We start from the raw sequence: 5,715 nt of genomic DNA on the forward strand, positions 1-5,715 counted from the left end.
CACGCGGGGACGCCGGGACTCGCTGCCCACGCGCCGCTGGGAAATAAATGAACTTCTGTATGCACCCCCCCGGCCCGGGGAGCGGCGCAGCTGAGGGCCGGGGAAGACAGGGGCTGGCCTGGGAAAGCATTTCCCGGGGAACACAAGGCTGCTGGGCCCGGGGGAGAAGCGCAGCCCCGGCCCGGGCGCGGAGGGCAGCTGAAAGGCGGCGGGGGACCCCCGGCCCGGGGAGCGGCGCAGCTGAGGGCCGGGGAAGACAGGGGCTGGCCTGGGAAAGCATTTCCCGGGGAACACAAGGCTGCTGGGCCCGGGGGAGAAGCGCAGCCCCGGCCCGGGCGCGGAGGGCAGCTGAAAGGCGGCGGGGGACCACCATGAGCCGGGTGCATGCAGGCAGGCGGGTTCCTGCCCCAGCCACGGGCTCTTTCCCCTTTTCCTTTCCTTCCGCGTGTCTGCTTCTCCGGGTTCTCTTCCTCTCCGTGTAGCCAGGCGGCTCTTCTCTCTCCTTCCTGCCTCCCTCTGTCTCTGTGCATTACAGGGAAGTCTCTGTCTGTATGCATGCAGAGATGCATGCATGCATGCATACGTACACTGTGCGTGTGTGTAGAGCAGGTCTCTATCTGCATGCATGCATAAATACATGCGCACATATATACATACCCTGCGTGTGTGTGTGTATGTGTGTGTGTGTGTGTGTAGAGGAGGCATCTGCATGCACGCATACATGCATGCATACATATATACATACATACTGTGTGCGTGTGGAGGAAATATCTATCTGCATGCATAAATACATACATGCATGAGGACATATATACATACCGTGTGTGTGAGTGTGTGTGTGTGTGCGCGCGCGCAAAAGAAGTATTGATCTGCATGCATATCTACATACATACGGGTGTGTGTGTGTGTATGTTCACTTAGGGACACACAGAGCCACGTTCTCCTGTTGGGAGTGGGGGGTGTTGCGGTGGGGGCTACAGTGAGTAAGCGGTGCCTTGAAAAGGGCCCTCCACCGCCCAGTGGCCAGCCCGGCTCCCTGCCCCTGGCAGCGCCTCACCAGGGGCTGTGGAAGCCCAGGAAGTGGGCCCGGGCCCCTCGACGGGCCTGACCCGGGGAGGCAGGAATACCACCCCCTTCCAGATGCTTTCTGCGTGGAGCTGAGAGCAAAGGGGCTGCGCGCAGGGTCCCTGGGCACGCGGGGCTGGGGGCGGGGAGGGGCAGGCTACCCACAGCCCCCTCCAGCCTGTCCGGGCTGTCCGCACACCCAGGACACCGGACAGGGAACGGGCTGTCAATAAATCCATGGTGATCGCCATGGCTCAGGCACAGCTGGAAGCGCTCAGAGGCTCGGGGACGTCAGATGTGCATGTGTGTCACTGGAGACAGATATACCCGCACAGTGATAGGCATAGAGTATAAGCACCCGTCAGGCGAGGCTGCAAACTACCCAGGTGAGTCGCTTTATTGTCTTCGGCAGGACTTCTTACGAAGAGAGGGTTTGCTGGATAGGACCCTAAGGTGTTGTCGGGTTGTTTTGGCCTTGTTTACAAGGAAGGAAGGAAGGAAATTTGGTTTTGTGGGGGGCGGTCACCTTTAGCAACCTATTTGCAAAAGATTATTCACTCTACATGCGTGCATGCATGATCCTTCAGGCGCAGAAGAGCCGGGACCCCCAAACATCCAGCATTTCCATAGCACAACCTTCCCGCTCGCTGGAAACCCGAGTGCGAGGCACTCAGCCCGGGCAGACGTTAGAATAACATTTACACTTTGAAACTCCTGATCTTTACATTCAGATCAGACACATACACTAAATAGATCCTTGGAGAGAGAGACAGACAGTAGGTCAGACAATAAAATACAGACGTGCAGGGGATAGACAGACAGGCAGACAACAAAATATCACCTCTCGTCTTTCTAGGGAAAAAGCAATATTGAAATCTGAGAATATTCTTTGGTTTCAAAAATAACTAAATACATAAATAAATAAAAGAACAGACCAAAAAGGACAAAGAATTCAACGTTCACGGAGACTCCAGCTAATATTCAAATTGATATTGAAACAGTTCCAATATTTTCAGTCTGTTCTGAGTCCTTTCAGGTCAATACATGCTGGTTTCCAAAGCTTTATTGGACTATGTAAAAAAAATCTATAGCTTACCATTTTTAAAGCATTACTAACTATTCCGAAGCTTTGGATTTAATAAGGGCCATCAATAGAGAACACGTCTATTCCTTTGGAAATCATCTTCCAGCCCTCTAAATCTATTACAATAGCCTGCATGAGACAAATCATTGTAATGCGTTTGGGGGGGGTGGGGGGATAGAAGTCTCCATTTAGCTGCTATTGACCCAGATGCATTGCACCAACCACCCTCCAAAACCAGCACAACAAGTGTAATTTATGCGGAAGAAGAGTCATTTCGACATGGAGTATTTTATTTTAATTATTGTCAGCTTTCCTCGTTGGATCCAGCCCCTTTCCCTGGAATCTCTGGGCAGTTTCTTTCTGGAAGGTAAAAACCCGGGAGAAGTGTCAACCTCCCACTCTTGAGAAAGCGGTCGGGAAAGCAAGCGGCGTGTGTGTGTGTGTGTATGTGTGTGCGTGCGCGCGCGCGTGCGTGTGTGTGTGTTGCACACGTCATTTGCTTCGGAATACTTGAAGCCCTTCTGCCCAGCACCCATCTGTCACTCCCTATACCGCCCCCGCCCCCCCACACACCTAGTTTTTCATGTTTGCAGCAGCTGCATACCCCAGCTTCAATGCTGGGGGTCAATACCTTGACAAACGCACCCCCCCCTTTGCAGCTGCACCTGCTGCACCGCTTCCTTTCGACTTGGAGCAAACCCCGGATCCCCACAACGGGCTGAGACTCTGCATCCACGCAGCTTCTTAACTTGATCTGAATATTCAGGCCGCGGCTTTGCACTGGCCTGCTCAGGCAAAATACCCCCAGCGCCATCAGGAAGCTCCGTCTCCTTCCTTCCCTCCCCCTTTGCAGAGATGTATGACAGCTTCTTTCTAAGAAGTTCCCTCTGGGAAAAAAAAAAATCTTTGCTTTCACAACGGAGGATGGTTTTTACTATTGCTCCTTTTTCTAGTAAAAGAGAGGTGGGGGGAGCATCATAAAAATCAACCCTGGAAGCAGGTATTTTATTTCCTTAGTCTGTGGTAGGCCTCGTCAGTGACAATAAATGAATACCAAGCCCCTGGAAGAGGGGGCCGGGAGCGGGGATTGTCTCCAGGCTCCCGGGAGGAAGACTGGAGCCCGGGGTGGGTCCAGCGGCCGAAGGAGCAGGAGGCTCCCAGACCCTGAGCAGGGCTCGACCTCTCGGCCTGTCCTCGCAGGATGGAGCAGGTCCAGGCCGGGGAGGGAAGCAGGACACTGCGGGGGGAAGCTCCCCATCAAGCCCCGGAGAAGTCTGTCGCTGTCCCAAGCGCCCCCGCTCCGCTTCTGAAGGGCAGGCACCGCCAGCCCCTGGGGCGGGGACCCTTGTCCGGCTGCCCCCCCCGGTGCCCGGGGTCCCCCTCCTCCGGAGCTGGCTGCGGGAGAGCAGCACGGCAATGCAGCGGTCGGCCCCCAGGGGGCGGGCTAGCACGGCACGGCAAGGCCTGGCCGGGCACGGCCCGGCACTGCCCCTCCGCACGGGGCGGGCTCCGGCAAGCGCCCTGCGCCCCGCATCCTCCGAGCGCGGTTTGACTTCACCCTCGCAGAGGGCTCCGTGAGCAGGTCTGGCCGCCTTCCACCCTCTGGGGCAAGAGGAAAAGGACTGGAAGGGGGAGATCTCCGGGCGGGGTCCTCCATGCTCACTGTTCCCTGACCCCAGGGGCTGAGCTTGGCCTGAGGCCGGCGGAGAGGGGAGCAAAGCCTCCTGCTCCCTGGATGTAGCCGAGCCAGCCGGCGATGGCGATGGGGCCAGGCCCCCTTCCCCCGCCCCCCACACACACGCCTTTCCTGCGGGCAGACCCACCCCGCAGGGATCCCCAAAGCATCGGCCCTAGTTACGAGAAAGGGGCAAAGTCGGGCTTGCTCCTGACAATTCCCGTGGGCTTCAATTATGGGAGGCTCCTCTGCCCTCAGCACCCACGTGCGTGCGTGGGAGCGGGGGCAGCCACCAGGCCAAGGGCCGTGATGATGGCCTGGCATCGCCGCTTTCCAGGAGAGGGTTTCAGGGCATCTGCAAGGTTTATTCCAGTCCTTTGAACACGGGAGTCGCCTTGTGCCCTCTTACTCCAAACACCACTACTTTGCAGTTGCCTCGCTTGCTGCCTTTCTGTGTGCATCCGTGTGCGTGCTTGGGCATCAGGCTGGGCAGCTCTCCCACGTTTATGTCATGTAATCTTCGAACTCGAAGATATTTTGCTCATCCTCACCATCCCTCGCAGAGTTAGAGGCCTGTGGCAGGGACTGGGAGCCGGGCACAGGACGGCCCGATCTGTACCATCTCAGGTGCTTGGGGAAGTGGGGATATGGAAAGGCTTTCTGACTGTTCTCATTGCAGGGAGTATCCGGGTCCGCAGGGAAATGTCACTTGTATCCTGTGGATACGGCATGAAATGGTGTTTGCTTTAAGGAGACTACACGGAGGATTTGTAGCATAAAGGAATACAAAGTCCCCCACTGAGATCGCTTTTTGATCTTGCAATGGATTGCAGACAGAAAGACTTTCCAAACTGCCACCTTGAGACTCGGAGCCGGGAAGGGGAGGAGGACGGGCGGAGCTGGGAGGTGCCCGCCTGGGACAGGAGCAAGGGCTGGAGCAGAGGACACAGCCCCGGCCTGAGTCCGGAGCATGGGCCCATGTGCCATTTCCTCTGCTTATAAGGCGGCAGCTCACTGAAACCCAGCCGCTTTGGCCCGCAGCAGGGACCTCTCCCGGGCAGGGACCCCCGAACAACCGGGAACGCCGCGAGGCAATGCAGGGGCCGGGCTGGGGACCGGAGAAAGGACGAGTGGGTCAGCTGCGGGGCCAAGCTGTTTCTAAACCCAGGAGAAATCAGCCGGGAGCGAGTGTTCACAGGCGTGGAAGGGACCCCGGGGCCCGGCCAGTCCGCCCCCCGTGCAGAGGCAGGCGTCCCGGTTGCAGCTGGGAGAGTACAAGGCATCCCTCTCCCCCTCCTGCAGGCCTATTCCTGCCAAATCCCCGTGGGCTTCAGCGGGAGCTCCCTCCACTGCCACCTCTGTGCGCAGCGCACACGTGTGTGCACGGGGACACGTCCAGACACGGGACACCCGCGGCGCACACGCTGCTAGGGGCTGGACAGCCTCCCCCCCCAGCTCCTGGTGCTGGCGGCGCCAGAAGGTGACAGCGCCGTGCCCCGCTCCTGTCGCCCCTCCCCAGCCCGAGCTGTGCAGCGCGGACTCGCAGTAATTAGTAAAATATAATTGAGCAGCGCCCGAGCCCCCCCAGCACAGCAGTCCAGCGCTTCCTCCCGATCGATGCAATATCATTAGGCAAAAGGCAGGCAAATGTGCCGAGCCAGATGGGGAGGGGGGACGACAGGGCTGAGCCGGAGCTCTGCTCGCACGTGCAAAGACTTCCCAGAAGTGCCAGGCTGGAGCCGGGCCACAGGCCGGCGTGGGGGGCAGTGGGGCCAGGGCCAGAGGATCCGGGCCGAGCGCGGCTGGGCGGTTGCAGGTTGCACGTCGGTTTTGATGCCGAGAGCCCCGAGGTAGCCGCGGCTGCTGCTGTCGCGTTTGCCCCGGGGATCTG

This window comes from Alligator sinensis, unplaced genomic scaffold (genome assembly GCF_000455745.1).
Source record: "Alligator sinensis unplaced genomic scaffold, ASM45574v1 scaffold103_1, whole genome shotgun sequence".
Classification (NCBI taxonomy): Eukaryota; Metazoa; Chordata; order Crocodylia; family Alligatoridae; genus Alligator; species Alligator sinensis.